Source organism: Lissotriton helveticus, chromosome 3_1 (genome assembly GCF_964261635.1).
Source record: "Lissotriton helveticus chromosome 3_1, aLisHel1.1, whole genome shotgun sequence".
Lineage (NCBI taxonomy): Eukaryota > Metazoa > Chordata > Amphibia > Caudata > Salamandridae > Lissotriton > Lissotriton helveticus.
This window is the reverse complement of record NC_136061.1, coordinates 774,135,789-774,157,956: the sequence shown is the minus strand read 5'-3', so window position 1 is coordinate 774,157,956 and position 22,168 is coordinate 774,135,789.

Genomic DNA, 22,168 nt, shown 5'->3' with positions numbered 1-22,168 from the left:
GCAGGCTAAAGGAGCGGCCTCCAATGCGAGCCTTTTTTACCCGAGGAACCACCGCAAGAAGCAGAGATTCAGATCTTAAAGATCGGGCCGGACGATAAAAGGTAAGTCTCCTTTGGAGATACTTTGCACCCACAGCGTGGAGAGCCTTGTAGGCCAGAGTCAAGGCCTTAAAAGCTATCCGCTTCCGGATAGGCAGCCAATGAAGTGACTGCAAAAGGCCAGCAGAGCTGGCTCGCCTATTTAGGCCATAAATAGCCCTCGCGGCTGAGTTCTGAACGACTTGCATCCGCTGCAGTAGATAATCCGGCAGGCCCAGATAGAGGACGTTGGAATAGTCCAATCTTGAGCCAATCATGGCCTGCAAATGAATGGCTTTTACATTTTTGAGAAGGAATAAATAGTGTCCGCAAGATTAAATAGATATATTTCAACCTTTCATAATCATGTCACCTGTGTTTTCTCAGATTAGGAAGTAGATTGTGGAGATGAGGTGAGGCATGTGCAGGGGTGCAAAGGAGATGAGGCCTGTGTCCATGAGTGCAGTGTAGAGGACTCATGTCCTCTGACTCTTGGACAAGACTCATCTCCTCTGTGCCCCTTGGACAGGCCTCAATGTATTGGGTATCATTGATGGTAACAGGGTGCAGATGAGGTGAGGCGTGTCCAGGGGTGTAGATGAGCTGAGGCCTGTCTAGGGGTGCAGATGAAGAGAGGTTTGTTCAGGGTTGCAGATGAGGTGAGGATTGTCCAGGGGTGCAGAGGAGGTGAGGCCTGTGTTCAAGAGTGTAGTGGGAGAGAAGCCTGTCCAGGGGTGCAAAGGAGGTGAGGCCTGTGTCTAAGAGTGCAGTGGGGGAGAGGCTTCATGAAGTCCATTCCACTGCCCTCTTAGACACAAGCCTCAACACCTCTGCTCCCCTGGACAGGCCTCACCTCATCTGCACTCCTGCTTAGGCATCACCTTGTCTGCATCCTGTTACCATCAATTATACCCAATACATTGAGGCCTGTCCAGGGTGCACGGAGGAGGTGAGGATTGTTCAAGGGTCAGAGGAGGTGAGTCCTGTCCAATGCACTCTTCGACACAGGCCTTACCTCCTCTGCACCCCTGGACAGGCCTCACCTCATGTGCACAATGTACTTACTAATCTGAGAAAACACAGGTGACATGATTGTGAAAGGTTCAAATATATCTATTTAATCTTGCGGACACTATTTATTCCTTCTCAAAAATGTAAAAGCTATTCATTTGCCCCAAAATCATTTTTCCAATAACATTCAAGAAACATAGCGCTCGTCCTATGTACAAGCATTCGATTTGTAAGCATATTGTGCAGATGAGGTGAGGCTTGTCCAGGGGTGCAGAGGAGGTAAGTCCTGTCCACAGCACTGTTGGACACAGGACTTATCTCCTCTGCACCCTTGGACAGGCCTCACCTCATCTGCACAATCTGCTTACTAATCTGAGGAAACACAGGTGACATGATTGTGAAATGTGCTAATATATTTTTATAATCATGCAGATACTATCTAATCCTTGTCAATAATGTAAAACCAATTCATATGCCCGAAATCTTTTTTTAAATAACATTTACAAATTAGAGCACAGGTCATATGTATAAGCATTACACTACTGAAATCTCACTCATTTACAAAATACAATTCCTTTATGCACCAACATTTCTTTACCAAGCATTATCAACAATGTATTAGTCTCTATTATATTCTCTTCCTGACTTACTCTATTTTTCCACCTGTCCCCTTCTAACACCCTCTCTCTGACTTATTCCTTTTTACATCCTGACTCTGTGTTACACTCTCTTACACTCTGTCTTTGACTTACTTTCTCTTACACCCTGTCTCTAATTTATTCCCTCTCTCTCTTTTTTACAGCAATTTGTAAGTCATACTTTCTCTTACATCCTCTTCCTGATTTACTCCATCTTACAACCTTTCTCTTTGTAACATTCTCTCCCAGACGTACTCCCTATTACACCTTTTGTCTGTTTTACACCCTCTCTCACTCTTTATGACTTTTTTATTCTCTTCCTCTCTTTGTGTTACACCCTCTGTCTGATTTACTCCTTGTTAAATCCTCTCTCTGATTTACTTCCTCTTACACCCTCTCTCAAAGTTACTATCTCTCTCTCCCTTTTACAGCCTCTCTGTGTTTTAGTCTCTTTTACATCCTCTCCCGTTCTAATACCCTCTCTCTGTCTTACATCCTCTTACACCATTTCCCTATCTTCCACCCTGTTACATCCTTTTTTGACTTACTCCGTTTCTCCCTTTCTTTGACTTACTCCCTCTCCCTATTACATCCTTTCTCTGTCTTACAACATATTATACACTCTCTTTGTCTTACTCCTTCTCTATGTTTTACTCCCTCTACCTGTTTCTTTGTCTGACTCTCTCTGTCTCTTTGTGTTACTCCCTCTAGCTCTTTTTCTTTGTCTTACTCCTAGTTACATAGTTGCTGTGTTATAAACTTAGATATGTTGTAAACTAGTGTTTATATCATTTAGTTACTGTCATTGCTTTGTTGTTTGGTAATAGTGGTGTATAATGTGTTTTATTTTTTTTGTTTACCACAGATTGAAAACAAGATTTCAATAGTAAGGAAATATGCCATCAAGGCAGAGGAGAAGGAAAGATGCCAAGCGGAAAAAATCAAAAACAGCAACGGAATTAAAGCAGTCGTCTACAACAAATACTTCAAAAAACAGGAAAACAGCTCCTGGCAAGACAACTAAGTGTTTCTTTCGGAACATATGTAGATCAAAAAAAAAATGTTGATGAGGATCAGAATATACAGAAGGAGAGAGCAAATTTGAAAAGGAAGGAGAGGCCCCCCAAAAATTTTACTACTGGAGCAGGAGAGAATAATATGTATAGGAATAGAAGGCGAAACCAATTTAGGGACATTCGTAAATGAATGTTTCGCAATAGGGTGGTTTTAAATTTGTTAAAAAATATTAAAAAAGGTAAACAGAGAGCTGCTTTTTATAAGAAAAAGAAAAGTGTAGAGAAGATTGTTGATCAGGCTTTTGAACTTAAGAAAAAATTATTTATTTTAGTAATCAATAGAATTAGGACACTTAACAAGACAATTGATGTTTTCAAATCAAAGAGTAGATGCAAAAGAGTAATTAATCAGACAAATTTTTGTAAAGTTTTTTCTGGAGAATGGATGCATAGTTCAAGTTGTGAGCCATTTTTTAATGAGGAGAGTTACTTCCAGGAGAATGATTTGGTGCATGCAGTTGACACCAGTGGTCGAGCATATGAGGTGAAAGACGGTTGTCCGATTGAAAAAGAGAAACTTGTGTCTAGAAATGCAGAAGATGTGTTAACTGATGAAGTTTTAGGGAGACGTACTAAGGGTCCAGTGTACACTTGGAAGTGTAGTGGTATTTGTAGTGTGCGACAGGAATCAATCGATTTGCTTCGTAATTTCTTACGTACATATAGTAAGAAAAGTCTAAAACAGAAAATGAAGATGTTGCAAGACTTAGATCCTTGCAGAGTGAGAGAAAACACAGGTTTGCAAGGGCATTCACTGGCTTGTCTTTCGAGAAAAGTATGTCAGAGTGTTTTTCATCATTTTAGGATGTTAGCAGTGCATCATAACAAAATGAGGAAATTAGTGAGAATGTTGTATTATGCAAAAAGTCCAGCACTTAAGCTTAAACAGTTAAACAGTGCTCTTTTGCTTGGAACTGAATTAGATGTGAAGAAGATTTGTGAAGATATTGAGATTTGTTACTTTGGTGAAAAAGAGGACAGTGTAGAAATTGACACAGTAATAGAAGGTAATGTGGAAGACAATGTACACATTTCAAGTACAGAAAAGTTTGACCAGGAAATCACCAAGTTTAAGGTGAAATCAAGTGAAAGGCCTAATTTTACTTGTGTGTGTTGTCGACGAACTCATTATAAGATTCAGACTAGGTTAGTTGATTTATATGCAGAAAGTGAAATGGAAAACAATACTGAATGGAAGAATTTTGCAACTTTTTTGATGGTGGAGAATTCTTTTGATTTGAGTTCTGATCAGCGTATTTGTAAATATTGTTATAATAAATTAAATGAAAACAGAATGCCTGCTAGAGCTGTTCACAATAATCTTGAGTTGGTAGACATTCCTCCTGAATTGATGGATTTAAATACATATGAATCTATTCTGATTCAATGTGTCCATCCTTTTCAGGCTATTGTTAGCATGGAGCCTAAGATAAGGAAATTGCCTCCTTCGGATTTACAGAGAGGATTAAAGGGAAGAGTTGTTTATTTGCCTCTAGATTTCAAGAAAAATATTGATACAATTGGTGTAGAGAAAGTGGAAGAGGAACCTCTGGTTATTCTAGTTAATAGGGTTCCGACAAAGAGTAAGAAAATCTGGCAAGATTTAGTGGATGTTAGGAAAGTCAAAAAGGCAACGTTGTATTTAGTCAAAAACAATGAGTATTATAAACATGTATGTGTTGCAGCAGAGGAAACAGCTGCAGATGAAGACAGTGATTGTTCAGCCGGCCAAATTGAAAAAGTTGATGTGTCTAGAAGTGAAGAAATATATGAACATTATACTGTTCATCCTTTGCATTCCAAAGAAGTAATGGGGAATGCAATTGACTTGTTTCAAATGAAAGCAGCAAAAGGAAGTCCCATTAGTGTATGGGAAGAAAGTTTGGAAGCTCGTTGTTTTCCACAGCTATTTCCAACAGGTCGAGGTGGACGATATGAAGATCGACCACTTCAAATTCCAGCATCTGAATACCGGATTTTAAGATTATATGCTGAAGATCCAAGGTTTCGTCAATGCATCCCATATTTGTTTCATCTACTGTATGAAAGTGACTTGTCTGGGCTTTCTTATGCAGTAAACCATATACTGAAAAGTGGAGCACATCTGCAAAATGTTTCGGCGAGGGACTTTATGGAGAAAGTCAATCTGCAAGACAATATTTTGGAATCTCATCTAATCAATCTCATGGCATGTCAGCGTGGTACAAACGAGTATTGGTACCGTCGTCATGGAGAATTGAAATGTATGCTAAGAAACTTAGGAACTCCTACATGGTTCCTCACTCTTCGCTGTGCTGAGTATGCATGGGACGACTTACTTCAATTTCTACGAGAGGCAAATGCAAACATTCAAAATATAGAATTCAAAACACCTGGAGAACTGTGTTCTTTAGATCCAGTGAATGTTTGCAGATATTTCAATCATAGATTTGAAGCTATGATGTCTTTCATTACCAAAAAAAATCCTCCCTTTGGAGAGGTTTTGGATTTCTTTTGGAGAAAGGAGTATCAAGCGAGAGGTGCTCCTCGCATACATATGTTGTTATGGATTAAAGATGCACCCAAATTTGGAACAGATTCGGATGACACAGTGATGAGTTTCATTGAAGAGTATTCTACATGTGCTGTTCCGAAAACTACAGAAGAAAACAGTTTAAGGCAACAAGTGTTACGTTTTCAATCACATCGTTGTGGAAAGTACTGTCGTCGAAAATTCAGAAACAAGGACAAGTTCTACACGAAATGTCGTTTCGCATTTCCACGACCAGTGATTTCTAAAGGAAGAGTAAATAATTTGATGTCTTCTCTGCGATATACTGTTACGAGGAAATCACCAAAAAATACATACAATTTAAAAAGAAACGAAAAGTCCAAGTACATCAACGACTACAACCCAGTGATTTTGTCCATGTGGAATGCTAACATGGATATTCAGTTCGTTGCTGACAACTCTATTGCTGTGGCTCGATATGTGACGTCTTACATCACAAAAAAAGAAAAGACAGAATTGAAGGAAATGTGGGAGGACATTTCACATGAAAAGAGTATAAGTAAAAAATTATACAGTTTCAGTTTGAAGATGTTGTCGCATCGAGAAATTGGAGCATATGAATGTTCTGATCGGTTATCATCAGCAAGTCTCTACGCCAAGTGTAGAACAATTATTTGGGTGAGTCTAGGTCTTGCTGCAACACGAAACCGAGTTTTGAAATCTGTACAAGAAATTGAGTATTTGGCGGAGAAAGAACCAACCAGTACAGATATTTTGAAGACAAACATGTTGGATACATACTATCCAAACAGAAGTAGTCATCTTGAGAACAGTTGTTTGTATGAAGTTCTGCAAAACTATATTTATAAGAGGACCATCAGAGAAGGTATCAACAATGGAATATATGCTATCATTGGGTGTGAAGGATGTCTAGTGAAGCAGAGAAAAGCTCTTTTGCAACTCTTTAAGCCATGGCGTACAGAAGAGGAACTACGTGGAGGTTTTCTCTGTTACGAAGATTCTTTTAATGCAATCAAGGATACCATAGAATGTCCTGATTTTCCAAATGATCTGCAAATGTTGAATGAAGAAATAGAGCAAGAAGCCACAATTGCTGTAGAGATTGCTAGAGACAGTTCTCAAGACAGTCAGGGTTCTGCTTCATTGAGTCAGGATCCACTAGGAGGACCAATTATCCAAAATGAAGCTGCCACTGCCATGGATGAGGTGGAAAGAGCCATGAGACAAGCTCAAGATGAAGTAGTTAACTTAGAAGATTTGGTGAAACAACTAAACCTTGAGCAGAAACAGATATATGACGAAGTCACAGAACAGGTTGAACATGGATTCAGTCATGAGAAAAAAGAGTGCTCATGTACATCATTTAAGCCTGTGCGACTGTACGTGAGTGGAGAAGCGGGAACTGGAAAAAGTTTTCTGATTAAAGCAATTGCAACTTATCTGCAGAAAAGGACTGAATCACCGCTGTCTTGTGTTGTTACCACTCCAACTGGGCTGGCAGCACATAACATTAAAGGGATTACTTTACATCGTTTACTGATGCTACCAGTTGAGCATGATAACAAATTACAATACCACAAGCTATCTGGAGATACTTGTTCTGAAGTTTCCAGAGTCCTGAAGAAAATGAAACTTCTTATCATTGATGAGGTAAGCATGGTCTCAAATCTAATGCTTGCTTTTGTGCATTTGAGAATGCAAGACATTCTTAGAACAGACTGTGATGTCTTATTCGGAGGAAAACACATTATTGGAGATCTACTGCAGTTGACTCCAGTGAAAGGACAACCAGTGTTTAAAATGCTCACGCATGAAGATACCAGGAAGTGCCTAGAAAGCATTGGAAACGTTAATATATGGTTAAATTTCAAATATGCAGAACTGCTTCAAAATATGCGACAGGCAAAGGATGAAGATTATAAAAATATTCTACAAGATGTAAGAATCGGAAAAGTAAGTGAGCATGGGAAAGAAGCATTACATGCACGATTAATTTCAAATTTGTATCCAAATGAAAACATTCTTCCAGAGAATATTTTTAAGAAAATTACTGAGAACAAATCTGGGATATGTTTGATGCCAATTCTGCAAGAATGTTACATCTTCAACCACCAAATGTTAAAGTTAGAAAATGAAGAGATTGTGAAACTGGAAGCTATAGATAAAATAGAGCATATGGGAGCAACAATTATTTTGTCTGAAAATTTGAAATCAAAATTGGATTCATTAGAGAAGAGTATATCTAAAACTGCTGGTTTTGAAAAGACTCTGAATGTGTGTTTAAATTGTCGTATCATTTTGAGAAGGAATTTAAATGTTGAAAGAGGTCTGGTAAATGGAGCAGTGGGTCATGTTGTTGATTTTGTGAATTACAAAAATAGAGATGGAATTGAAATTTTAAAAATTAAATTTGATGGCATTGACGAAATAGAACAAATTTGTCATTGTTCAGCTAGATTTTTGCTTGTGAAAGACTTATATGTTCGCCGAAAACAGTTTCCTGTTTGTTTGGCATATGCGGTGACAATTCATAAATCTCAAGGTTTAAGTGTAGATAGTGCTTTGGTGAAAATTGGAAGTTCTGTGTTTAAAGAGGGTATGGCATATGTGGCATTATCACGAGTCAGAACTTTATCAGGATTGTACTTGATTGAGTGTGATGAAACAAAGATTTGTGCAGATCTAGATTGTGTTAAAGAATACAATAGGTTAAGAAGAGAGTATGCTCCACATTTGCCTCAATATCCTCTGTTTGAAAAATGTGTGGTAGGCCGAAAAAGAAGAAATGAGAGTAATTGCAGTGAGGTAGTAGCAAAAAGACAAAAAGTAGATGAAAATGTAATTGTAAGCAGAAAGAAAAAGGATTCTGTTGAAGATGTTGTTGGATTTCAGTTTGAAAACAGTTCTGGTGTCAACTGCTATGCTAATGTAGTGGTTAATGTTGTTTTTTTTCTTCAAAATTTACAAGAACAGATTGTTGAAAATCGGTATGAAACATTCTGCTGTTTATTGAATTCTGTGTTTGAGAAATGTAGCATTGATAGAGGAAAAATAGAAAGTGTTTCAGAAATTCGAAATCTTCTAGACATATGTTCTGGTCAAACTCAATTTTCACAGAATATTCAGCAGGATTGTCAGGAATTTTTAATGTATATGTTTGATGTATTGGAAGATGAAGGTGTAGATATAAAAAATCTTTTTAGCCTTTCTTATCAATGGCAGCATGACTGTGACAACTGTACTTTATCAAGTAGTACTACAATAGACACCGAAAGATTTATATATTTGACTTTACCAGACTGCAAATCAGTGTCTTTTAATAATCTAGTTAAAGCAGCTGATCACAATATGGTGTGTACCCAATGTAAGTCTGCAATGCTGTCCACATTATTATAACAAACTTATGGTAAATATGTCATTTTAATGTTCCAACGATGTAGACCTGATGGAAGTAAATTGTCAACTTCTATTATATTTTGTGGCTTCTCAGTTATCAATTTCAGGAAGAACTTTTGCAACTGTAGCTATTATTTATCATGACGGTCCTTCAACAACATCAGGGCATTACACATGCTATTTAAAATGTTGTAAAGGTTGGACTAACTGTAATGACACTCATTTGACTTTCAAACAACGTTTGTCTTTTGACTTAAAAAATTCATACCCAGTGATTTTAGAACCAAAATTTAAGTAAAGGTAATTGCCCTATGAAGACGGGAGCAGTTAATAAAAGTTAGTTTGCTGTTTAAAATTATATTGTGAGTAAAAGTGATGAAGATAATATAACAATTATAGTTCTCATAAAGGTACGGTAAGTGGATCGCATATTAAGTGATATCAGTATTATAGGAAATGTTCAACATGAGAGAGCCAGAGCTGGAATTATGAATATTTAAATATTGTGAAAATGTTGTTTGAGCCTTTCTTTCAGAACGTCGGGAAAACGGTAATTTTAGAGTTTGTTTTAAGTAATTTGAAAATATACTGATACATCTGACACTATTTGGCCTTAAGGAAAGGTGAAGGAATGAGCAAAGAGTCATGACTGAACAGAAGGAGTATATGAATACATTGAAACATATTTCAGATGTTCTTGGTGCTTTTTTTCTAGAGAGTCGATGAAATGGAATTTTTAGAGAACAGCAGAGTACCTTCCAACGAAAAGGACCTTCATGATGTACTATTTGGCCTAAAGGAAAAGTAAGTGAATCAAAGATGAGTGAACATATGTGATTTGTAAGTTTATATGGGTTTTTTAAACACAATCTTTTTGATTGTGAATAGTTTGAACTCACTGTTTTTAGTGAAATTCAATATGTTCTGAGAACAGCAAAAATAAACTATCTAACATCTAACATGTTGTATAAATTATTCTATAGTTTGTATTGTGTAATTTATATTGTATTCCCATTGTCTCACACTCACTTTCCTTTTTCCTCTCTGTTTTAGCTCTCTTTACTCACTCACACTCCCTTTCTCTCACTTTATTTCACATCCATTCGTTTACTGCACTTCTTTCACAACCCCTCATTTCCATTTCAACTGTCTGCATCCCCTCTCTCCCTTGCATCACTTTTCAGCCTTCAGTCTCTCTGTTTTACTTCCCTTTTCTGTCTTTTCCTCCTTTGCTCTTTTAGTAATTCCTCTTTACTCACTCACCAGTATTGTTGCAGTTTATCACTATAACTCACCCACTCTCCCTCGCTTATCTTTGTTTGCTCCTTTTTTTGACCTCTTCTCTCTATTTTCCGTTCACTACCTCTATGTCCTCAGTCTCCTTGTGTTATGTTCACTTGTGTTTATCTACCTTCTATCATTTCTCTTACAACAACTTCACTGCTCCTCTCTCATCGTTCTTCACCCCTTTTCTTTTAGTCCGGTTCCATTACTACCCCTCATTTCCTATCTTTCAATGTTCTTCTCTTTACTTTCATCACCGAATCACTTTCTCTCAGTACCACTGCTTTAGTCCTCTTCCCCTATTTCTTTTCTTCTTTTGCTCCCTTACTCATTTTCCCTTCCTCACTCATTGTACTCCACTTCACTCAGTCCTTGCCTTAGTTTCTTTGTCTACTAACTTCCTCACTCCTTTTCCCTCAATCCTTCTATATTATCCTATCTCCTTTCATCCCTTCACTCTATGACTCTCCTTCACTTACTCTCAGTTATCTTCCATTCCTCATTCTTCTAAATGCATCCTTAATTAGACTCCTTTCCCTCTCATTGTCTTTTTACTTACTCCTGTTTCCTGATTTAGTTTTGCTAACTCACATTCGTTTAGTATCTTTCTTACCTTCAGTTCATTTCTCTCTTCTTCTCTTCCTCTCAGTCAGTGAATCTATATGCCTTACTCTTAGTAATTTGCTCTCCTTCTATTTCTTTAACCCTCTTTTTGTCCTTCTACATTACTTTATTTCCCTTTCTGTGTCCTTCACTCTTACTTTATTTCTTAGTACACTTTTATGATTTTTAACCTCTTCATTTGTATCTTTTAATTTAAAATATATATTTTACTAATTATAACTTATTTTTTCTTCTCTGTTTCACAGATACAAAGTGTAGTAAAAAAATGTAATTAAAGTTACATTAATTATATGGTAAGTGTGACTAAAAAATGTAGTTTGTCATCACTCTTTGCTTTAACCTCACTATTATTCTCTCACCCTACCTCACTCCTGTTTCCTTACTCTGCTTCCCTCACTTATTCTTATCCTCCATGTTCACTCCCCTTTCCCTAACTCCCCTCCCACATTCAACTTCTTTCAGTCCCCCTGCTTTACTTCCCTTACCCTCTGTTCCCTTCCTTTGCTCCCTCACTCATTCCCTTTCCCTTAATCATTTACTTTACTCCTGTCACTCCTTCTCTCAGTCCGTCTGTTCTCACAGTTCCTCATTTCCATTCCCTCACTCTGTCTCTCTTATCGTCGCTGTCTCTGTCCCCTCATTCTGTCAATACTCTTTCGTATGCTCACTCCCTACAACTCACCCACACTCCCTCACTTACCTTTCTTTGCTGCTTCACTCACTACCTTTCAGTCACTCCTTCCTTTACTCTCTCTCTCTTTTCTCTCTGTCACTCCCCATGTCTTACCCTTATTCACTTTTATCCACCCTCTTTCACCCCTCTTTACTTACAGTCACTGCTCTTTTCTAACCCTCCATCACCGTTGTTCCTTTACTCCGGTTCCGTCACTACCCCTCATTCCCCATCCTTTACTGTCCTTCCCTTTACTTTCAACACCCACTCACATTCTCCCAGTACCTCTGCTTTAGTTTTCTTCCTCTCTCTTCCCTTCTTTCGCTCTCTTATTCATTTTCCTTTTCTCACTTACACCCTATTACACCTTCTCTCTGTCTTACTATCTAATACAGAGTCCCTCTGTGTTGCTCCCTCTAGCTCTCTTTCTCTTAACATCACTCTCTCTGTCCCCTTCCCTCATGCTCACTCCTTCATTATTTTTTTTTTATTTTTTTTGGTGCGCGCCCCGGTGCGCGTACCCTAAGGAAAAAAGAATGACAGAGATTTTAAAAAATGTAGCATTTTTTTATAAATTGGAGGTAGTTCTAAAAAGAACTGTTTTTTTTATTCTTTTTGTTCTTTTATATTTTTTTATTGTTTTTTTGAACATTTTTTACTTTTTTTGGGTTTTCTGAACAGTTTTATATTTGTTTTGTATTTTTTATGGGGAGAAACAAAAAAACTGGGAATTGTAAACGGCTCAACTGGAGCAAAAAAAAATAAGGAAAAAATTAGGGTTTTTTGGGGCAATTGTGGTTGTCACCAGCAAGGACGATGAGCTTTACGCTCTGCTCACCATAGCTGATGGTCTTACCACAAAAAATACATGTGACCCTGAATTGACCAAACCGTGGTTGTATGATTGGCATCATCTCCCTTGTCTCTGGTCCCGATGGAGTGGGTTGCTTTCTTTTGGAGGTGCTGGGTGAAGATTGGGGAGGGTTACTGGCCAGTTCTCTCATCTCTGCAGCAGCATAGTTGTTGGGATGCTTGCGCTGCATATGCCGAATCATGGTGTAATTGCCAAATGAATATTTCTTATTAGGGTTCCCCCTTGAAAGTTTCATGCCACAGATTCGGCAAGTCACCTTTGGCGCATTCACTTTCTTCTTGTCCTCTGGGATGGAAAAAAACTCCCATACAATGTGCTCCTTTGGCCTATATGGGGTATTGTCTTCTGGCAGGAATGTCCTTCTTCCCTCCTCCTCCTCCTCCTCCTCCTCTTCTTCTTCTTGACCACCAATGTGATGTTGTGGTGGACCTCTTGGTGGTGGTGGTGGTGCAGATGCTCCAGCTGCTGCTGATACTGTAGCCATTTTAAAGTACAAAAGATTAGTGACAGATCTCTAAACAGGTCTTCCTCAGTCAAAGGACAAAGTCAGAATAAGGAAAAAAGGTGGGGGCTTTCATCATTTGGAAAAAAAAACTGTCCTGGACCGATGAAAAGTGCCATTTTCAGGTCACATGACCCGGACTTTCATCATTTGGAAACCAAAACTGTTCTGCACCAATGAAAAGTGTTATTTTCAGGTCACATGACCCGACGCACTTACGCTACGCGCCCTGGGGCGTGCCCGGCGGTGCTTACGTTGCGCGATCGTATGCGCTCGGGTGCTTCCGGGTGCGCTTACGCAGTGCGTCATATGATGCATCATGCGGCTACGCGATACGTCACGATGTTGTTTTCGTTCGCGGGAATAGCGCTAACGGGATGCTCACCAGTACGCGCCCCGGCGCGCGCCGTAGCACTGCGCTTACCGGTGAGCGCATCGGTACGTGTCCCGGGAGCGCTCCGGGGCAAAAAAAAAATAAAAAAATAAACATACAAAAAATACTATTACATATTTATACAATATAAAATTCGTTATAAAAAATATTACTTTTCATACCTATAGAGATTTCCTATTAAAAAACCTTTGAAATTCACTGAAAAAACCATAGGTTTCACACCAGTTATAGTTAGGAATTAGCATTTAAAAAACCTATTAAATTCACTGAAAAAACCATAGGTTTCTTTTTTTTTAATTTTTTTTAAATTTTTTTTTATTTATTAACAAACTGATGGAGAAGACAAATCATTGTACATATAATAAGAAATAATTATTTACAAAATGTATGTAGCCCGCTCCCTAACAGGAGCTAGTTCCATTTTCCACTTGTAGCGCGATAAGAAGTAATTCATTTCATACATACATAAGACAAGAGAAAAAAAAAGAGTGATATTTAAGAATGCGGGAGCAGAAAAAAAAAAAGAAAGAAAATAATAGTTTTTTAGTCCAACAAAATAACTTTCTATTCATGATTGGGCGCAATACCATCAATAAAGTTTCCCCAAATGTTCTAACTTTGGCTAATCCTTGCTCCATAGAATGGATTTCATTGATTAATAACCACCATTCCCAAATATTGGGAGGTTTAGGACATATCCATGCTCTAGCCAACACAAGTTTAGCACAGGATATGAGAATCGTTATCAAAGCTGATTGGGGATGAAAAGCAGGGTGTATGTCAAGTAGTACAGATGATACAGTAAGAATGGGTAAAACAATTTTTTTGATTTCCAAAATTTTAAGTAAGTCTCCCCAGAAATCTTTTAGGATTGGGCAAGAAAACGACATATGTCCTAAATCCGCTGCGTTGACAGAGCATTTGGGGCATTTGGTACGATCCCCTTGGATGTTATTGCGGGAGCACTTGGATATCTTTTCCGGTGTGTAGTACAACATACAAGTTGTGCAAAACTGTTGTAATCTTAGGCTAGATGACCGTACAGCATTGTTAAAATTAGAAAAAGAGCAAGTAATTTGCTTAGAGGTTATATTTAAGCCGGTCTTATTACTCCATTTTTCAGCTAATTTTGTGCAATCATCAATTTTAGCGGTGCAGAAGCATTTGTAAGCTTCAATTATCACTGATTTATTTTTAGTAGAATATAGACAATTCCAAATGTCACAGTCTAAGATATTATGTAGTTGTTTCTTTCTTATTAAGAAATCATGTATTTGTACATATTTAAATCTCATAGTTTCCGTTATGTTATAGAGAGTTTGAAGGATGTGGAAATCTAAAAACCCTTCTGCGCCGTATAGGTCTCCCAGAGTGTTGATACCGTAAGCAGACCATCTAAAAGCCATTCCGTCGTTGAAAATACCCGGAAGACCTGGGTTGCCCCATAGCTGCCATTTCGGATGGTAAAAAGAAGTTTTGCAATGAGCCATAATGTTAGCCCATATCCTAACAATATCTTTGGCGGTCTTAAATTTCACCCTCTTGAAGTAATTGGGGTCATTGGCTCGCAATAGAAACAAACTTGATTCAGATTTTAACATGAGGGAGTGAAAGAAAAAGGTATCCTCATTATGTAACAAAGATCGAAGGCGCCTAATGAATGAAGACCAAAAATATAACTTAAAATCAGGAAAATTTAAACCGCCCTTGTCTGTACTGTTTTTGAGGAGCTTTAGTGATCTTCTGGATTTTTTATGCCCCCATATAAAGCTGCTGAATATTCCGTCTAGCCGTTTAAAAAAGGAATTATTTAGTACTAATGGAATGGAGCGGAAGAGATAAAGGAATTTGGGTAATATCTTCATTTTGATACGATTAATTCTACTAATTAAGTTCAGAGGTAGTCTATGCCATTTTTTTAACAGGAAAATAGTAGATTTTATTAATTAGTTGTAATTAAGATTATTTATTTCTCGTATTTTGGATGTGATTTTGACGCCTAAGTATGTAGTGGTCTTGCATATCTCAGGAACGTTGACCACTGGTGTATAATTAGCTATAATTTGTGTTTTGTTTATGTTGAGTCTATATCCTGATACTTTACCAAATTTTTGAGCCTCTAAGTTAATACCATGTAATGCTTTAATTATGTCAGATGTGTAGATGGCAATGTCGTCGGCGTATGCCGTAATTTTCAGTAGCTGTTCATTAGTTTTGAAGGGAATAATTTCGGATTGTGTCTGGAGAGAATGTAGGAATGGTTCGAGTGAAAGGGCAAATAGTAAAGGTGATAAGGGGCAGCCTTGGCGAGTACCCCTAGAAATCGCAAAGTCCGTAGAGGTCTGTCCCCCATAACTAGTACAGGCTAAAGGGTTGTCATATAGTGCCTGTATCCCATTCAGGAAATAACCATTAAACCCCATTTTAGTCATGACGCGCCAAAGATAGTCCCACCCCACTCGGTCGAAAGCCTTCTCAGCATCCAACAGTATCATACCGAGTGGGGTGGTCTCTATCTCAGCCACGTCAAACGCGGTTATAGCCGTATTCACGTGAGTGGTAGTGTCCCTACCGGCTACAAACGTGTTGCTACGGATTGACTATTTTAGGCATGAGAGGAGCCAGCTTAGAGGCTAGGATTTTAGCAAATATTTTTGCATCTGTGTTGATCAAAGATATAGGTCTATATGACCCCCTCTCTTCTTTTGGTTTACCCTTTTTAGGAAAAAATATAATTTTGGCTTTATTCCATGATTTGGGAGCCTTTCCCGTCGCCCCAATAGATTGTATAACCTGTAATAGTATGGGCATTAGTTCCTCCAAACAGACCTTATAAATCTCCAGGGGAATGGTGTCTTCCCCTGCGGCTTTTCCGGCTGGTAAAGCAGCAATGGCTTGACGTAGTTCTTGCTCTGTAATTTTTTCTGACAATTTATCTGTTTCTAAGGTATCGAGTGTAATCAAAGGAAGATCCTTTGATTTGATATTTCTGTATTGTAGTTTCATTCGGGAAAGATTCTGGGGTATACAGAGTCCTATAAAAGTCCGCAAATTGTTCCAAAATATCATGAGGCTGATCGTATAGTTTATTGTCGGAGCCCCGATTGTTAGTAATCAAAGTACAAGCTCTGTCCTCAGCCACTTTATACGCCAGGATTTTTCCTATTTTATCTCCGCCCTCATATTGTTCAACCTTATATTTATGTAAATTAGTACCGTTTTTTTTAATAAACTTTGCTTTAGTTTCCGATTTTAATTGACTAAGCTTAAGACCTATTTCTGTTACCGTTGGCAAATTTAGCCGTAGTATTGTGGACAGCTGTACTTCCTGAGCAACGATATTAGAGATCAGAGAATTATTGAGTTTGCGTTGCTCAGAATTTTGTCTGAACACGTATTCTTGCGTAAAGCCCCGAATACTTGCCTTGCAGGCGTCCCAGACCATGTTACATGTAGCAGAGTTCTGATTGATTTGTATAAAGTCAGTAAGATGAGTTTTTAACTGTGAAATAAAGACTGGATCTGATGTTAAATGTCTGGGAAAAGAGAATGGTCTAGGGCGAATGTGTGTGTGTGGTGTATCAAATGTTAGCATAATAGGGTTATGGTCAGATGTTATTCGGGGACATACCTCCATTGTGCTATTATTAAGAAGGTTGGGGCTGGCAAAAGCCATGTCTAACCGAGAGCATAGTTTATGGGGTGCCAAGTAATATGTGTTGCCGGGAGAGTTTGAGTATATATATCTCCACGCATCTTTGATATTATGAGTGCGGCTAAGATCTAAAATTGAGGCTCTGGTCATCAGTGATGTCACTGACCATGTCATGAATGATGTAATATGTGACATCATCAGCAGTGGATTGCGGGTGCGCGAAATATAGTTAGTACAACTAACTATATAGGAGCAATTTCAATGGTTTTGTATGAGTGAAATGTCCAGCTAACTATAACACCCCTAAAACTTATAGTTTTTTGAGTGAATTTTAAAGGTTCTTTAAATGCTAATTCCTAACTATATAAGGCCTGAAACCTATGTTTTTTTCAGTGAATTTCAAAGGTTTTTTAAATGCTAATTCCTAACTATATAAGGCCTGAAACCTATGGTTTTTTCAGTGAATTTGCAAGGTTTTTTAAATGCTAATTCCTAACTATATAAGGCCTGAAACCTATGTTTTTTTCAGTGAATTTCAAAGATTTTTTTAATGCTGATTCCTAACTATATAAGACCTGAAAGCCTACCAGGAATCTCCAGTATGCGCCAGGGGACTGCATTGCAGAGAGGTGTAATGAAGCCACGCCCCTTTTTACACCTCTCTGCAACGCAGCCCCCGTACATGTTTGAAGAGGGGGAACTAATTCCCCTTGCATACTGGGGGCCCCTGGGGGCCAACTAGCCCACCTGAACCTCCAGTATGCGCCAGGTGGCTGCATTGCAGAGGTGTAATGAGGCTATGCATCCTTGTTACACCTCTCTGCAACGCAGCCCCCTGGCACGTTTGCAGAGGAACTAATTCCCCTTGCATACTGGGGGTCCCTGGGGGCCAACTAGCCAGGGGGCTGCATTGCAGAGAGGTGTAATGAGGCCACACCCTTTTTTACACCTCTCTGCAACGCAGCCCCCGTGCATGTTTGAAGAAGGGGAACTAATTCCCCTTGCATACTGGGGTCCCTGGGGGCCAACTAGCCTACCTGGAACCATTCAGTATGCGCCAGGGGGCTGCATTGCACAGAGGTGTAATGAGGCTATGCCTCTTTTTACACCTCTCTGCAACACAGGCCACTGGCGAGTTTGCAGAGGGGGGACTAATTCCCCTTGCATACTGGGGGTCCCTGGGTCATATCTGCCCAAACGCCGAAATTCCGAACGATTGAAAATGATTTTTCTTGAGAAACATTTGGATTATCATGTCCTATACTTAGGAGTTTTTGAAAGACTGACTTTGAGGATGCTATAAATTACTCAAGTCTGCCCGAATTGTGTGGGTAAAATTGATACCTAGTCACTTTGAATAAGAATGTACTTACGTTTCGTCTAACATTTGGAAGAAATATCTACTTATATGACAACAGGATACTGACATAACTTGAAGGAAATAAGAACGCCCTGAAGAAGTTCTGTTGTACAGAACAAAACGCGTCAGCTGGCTGTGGTACATAAACTTAAGGAAAATAAAAGCATTTGAATATACACCAAGATTCAGCGCTTCAATAAGGACTCTAAGTGATATGATTTGATTGGACTTATTGTGCAAGTGGTGCTGTGCCAAACTTTGGAATATTCTCCACTACTCTCTACTACTTACTCTCTACTACTCCAATACTCTCTAATACTCACTCTCTACTAATCTACTACTCTCTACTACTCTCTCTCTACTACTCACTCTCTACTACTCTCTACTACTCACTCTCTACTACTCACTCTCTACTACTCTCTACTACTCACTCTCTACTATTCTCTACTACTCACTCGCTACTACTCACTCTCTACTACTCACTCTCTACTACTCTCTACTACTCACTCTCTACTACTCTCTACTACTCACTCTACTACTCACTCTCTACTACTCTCTATTATTCTCTCTCTCTGCTACTCACTCTACTACTCTCTACTACTCACTCTTTACTACTCTCTACTACTCACTCTCTACTGCTCTCTACTACTCTCTTTACTACTTACTCTCTACTACTCTCTACTACTCACTCTCTACTACTTACTCTCTACTACTCTCTACTACTCACTCTACTATTCACTCTACTACTCTCTACTACTCACTCTCTGCTACTCTCTCTACTGCTCTCTACTACTCTCTACTACTCACTCTCTACTCTATTACTCACTCTCTTCTCTCTACCTCTCTACCTCTCTCTACTTCTTTCTCTACTAGTCTCTACCTCTCTACCTCTACCTCTCTACCTCTATCTCTCTACCTCTACACCTCTACCTCTCTCTTCACGCACACATATACACATATATATATGCATATATATGCATATGCATTTATGTATGTGTATATATATATATATATACATACATATATAAACATATATAATCTGCATATCTATATAAATACAAATATAAATGCATGCATACATATACATAAATGCATACATATGCATGTTATTTACATGAAAGTTTTAAAAACACTAATAAAAGCAAAGCTAAAAAGCCACCTCATTACAAACAGAATGGCTTTAACTTAAACGAGGGCGAGATCTATTGCATTTTCAAAGCTTGTTTACTTTGGTTCCATCAAGAAGGCATTCAGATGTGTCACACATTTGCCATAAATTCTGAATGTTAGCACTCTAGTTGCTCATTAGATCACTGTAATAAAGCTACTGCTCACCAGGGAAGTCTGCTGCTAATCATACTTTCTATTTCTATGGCAAAATGAACCACCTCATTTTGTTCCTTTTTAAATTAAATGTTTTCAGACTTACCACTTCATTCCAATCAAGATGGCTTCTGGTGTGCCATACTTTTGTCATAAGTAAGACTGTTAGCGCTCTAGTTGTTCTTTAGAACACTCTGGGACATTCTGTCATTGGGCTATACTTGGGCTACATCTGGGTGATATTTGGGCTACATTTGGGCTCTTTTGTCTCTGGTGGCCATCTTGGGAGACTGCATGTCAGAATTTTTTAATGAAATAGAAGAGGATTTGGGAAGTCACTCAAAATTTGCCCTAATTTTTTTTTCTGCAGCACTAATCATACTTTCTATGGCAAAATATTCCCCCTCATTTTGTTCCTTTTTAAATTAAATGTTTTAAGAGTTACCACTTTATTCCAATCAAGATGGCTTCAGGTGTGCCATACCTTTGTAATAAGTAGGACTGTTAGTGCTCTAGTTGTTCTTTAGAACACTCTAGGAGGCTGCAGTAGAACAAAAAGGAATCAACTGACAGTCTCTGTCCTTGTTGGATGTACATGTTTTACTGAGAATGTCAGACTTCATTCTCACATGACTGAGAAAGATAATGTGAATTTAATAATAGTTTTCTTTCAAACATGATTCATGATATCCCAGCAGAAGGCTTTTTCACATGGTAAAATCACCTTAGAACACACCACAATTCCTAAAATGAGTATGGTACCATCAACAAATGATTTATAATGTAACTAAAGTCATAAAACCCTCTATTAACTACAATGCTTTTTAATGAGTTGCTATCATGTATATTGGTCCCAAGATGGCTGCCAACACTTCTTGGATGAAGTGCTGACAGCCAATCAGATCTCACGATGAGATGTGTGGTTAGGCTCCGCCCAGATATATATATGTGTTTTTGAAGTTAGTTTGCATAAAAACCACTGGAGCAATTTTCACCAAATATAGCAAAGGCACTTCTGCGTACCAGTCCCTACAATTTTGCCAAGTTTGGTGTAATTCCGTTCAGCGGTTCGGGCTGTAGCCTTGTCAGAACATCCTATGGAAATTAACATGGGGAAAACACGTTTTGGGACCCCCCGTTTTTCTCAGCCCCCACTTCACGAATCTCCCCAAAACTTTCAGGGAAGGAGCGCAGCGGAGCTGGCCAAACTTTTGGAAAATTACATACAAATTCCTCAACCGGCGCCAAAGTTATTCCCAATAGAATGTTGCGGATTTCCTATGGTAGCTAGGTCCTAACTATATATACCTACTGGCTATTGACAGTAGGTAATATATATATATATGTATATATATATACACAAGAAGCAAAAGCGTTTCCCCGTTTCCGAAGCCCTTCAGGGTGGCCTCACTACATGGGCACGGAGCAGCCCACAACACCACACTGGAAAAACACAATGCGAGGCCCAATACCTTGGAATTAGCTTTATTTCAAAAGTCTTTACAGAGCGCCAGTTTCCTTTGGTCCAACGTTTCGGCTGGATGCCTTGCTCACAGACAAAAATGCAAGTGACTAGGTGCTCTCCGAGCATGCCGCTGGAAGGAAATCCGTTGTTGGGACCGTTGACAGACGCGGCAGTGTCGAAGAGGGCACGAAAATGTGGTCTGAAAGTGGCAGGCGACTTATACCCGGATGACACTTTCCTATCTTTACAAACTATGAGTGCATCGGAGATGCCTACGTCCTCCCAGCTGCTTCTTTATTATCAGCTGCTGGCGGAGTGCAAAAACAGATATCCTATGTTCCCTGCAGCGCCACCAGCGCTATCAGCTCTGGAGGACGTTCTTACGAATAGCTCCTTTCGTAAACTAATAACATGCATATACAAAGTCACGCAGAACACGACACCTGTTATACAAAATGACTCAAGATCGCAGTGGGAGGTGGAGGCTGGCATTTGTATCACAGAGAAACAGTGGATATTCTGCTTCACTCAACTCGAACACCTATCCCCCAACTATAGATTGAGGTTAATACATTTCAATTATCTACACAGAACATACCGCACACCCAAACAGTTATTTAAAATGGGATTGCAGGCTGATGCAAATTGCTGGAAGTGTGGGGAGCAAGTGGCTACATGTTATCACCTAACATGGGAATGTGGACCCGTGCATAGGTATTGGGTGGCAGTCTTCAGAAAGATAGGACAGATAGTGGGGATAGCAATGGACCCGGATCCACTCGTGGCACTCCTCGGATTTGTAATAGGCATACCCAGTGCATCCCGGAAGCTTGTGGTCCTTCTGTTACTGCTGGCTAAGAGGCAAATAGCGGTCCACTGGAAACAAAAAGCTCCGCCAAAGATATCAGGTTGGGTGGGATCGGCTGTATATTGTAAGGACCAACTTACTAATTACTGGGAACTAATGCCACAACGCTCCAGGCCGGTAGACATTTGGCAGCCATTGGTGGCCTGGCTGGTAGAGGCGGACGAAGATGAATAAGATTAAACACATATGGGTGAGATGCACTCTGCCGTAGCAGCAGTGGAGTTGATGTGTATCACGGGGTGGCAGTGTGAATGAGGCTTTCAAGATGTAGAAGAAAGTATTGGGGTATTTGTTTGGGCGGGCGAATGTAGTGTGTCCAGGGCGTAGGAGATATGGGGGACTGTATGAGGTGCGAATATGGATGGAGTATCGAGTGCGGAAGGCAGGGTACCACGGAAAAAGTATAACCAATAAATGGACATTTGAGCTTGTCACT